Source organism: Nematolebias whitei, chromosome 11, assembly GCF_014905685.2.
Source record: "Nematolebias whitei isolate Nwh7 chromosome 11, NemWhi1, whole genome shotgun sequence".
In the NCBI taxonomy this organism is placed as follows: Eukaryota; Metazoa; Chordata; class Actinopteri; order Cyprinodontiformes; family Rivulidae; genus Nematolebias; species Nematolebias whitei.
Genome location: NC_056508.1, coordinates 48,881,686 through 48,881,963, shown reverse-complemented (window position 1 = coordinate 48,881,963; position 278 = coordinate 48,881,686).

Sequence of the window (278 nt, the reverse complement as noted above, 5' to 3'; positions counted from 1 at the left end):
GGGGCCGGGGCGTGAACCGGCGATCTTCGGATCACAAGCCCACCTCTCTAACCTCTGCGCCACCACTCCCCTAAATATACATATATATATATATACGTGATGTGATGTGTTCATGCGTGCACATCTGCTCACAGACTCATGTTCATGTTTGTGCTGATGTTCAATGTTTTATGTTATGAGTGCTTAGTGTATATTTAGTTGATGTTTTTCTTAGTTCATATCTTAGATGTTATTACTGTTTTTCTTATACATTTTATTGTTGGATGTAACTGGGACCC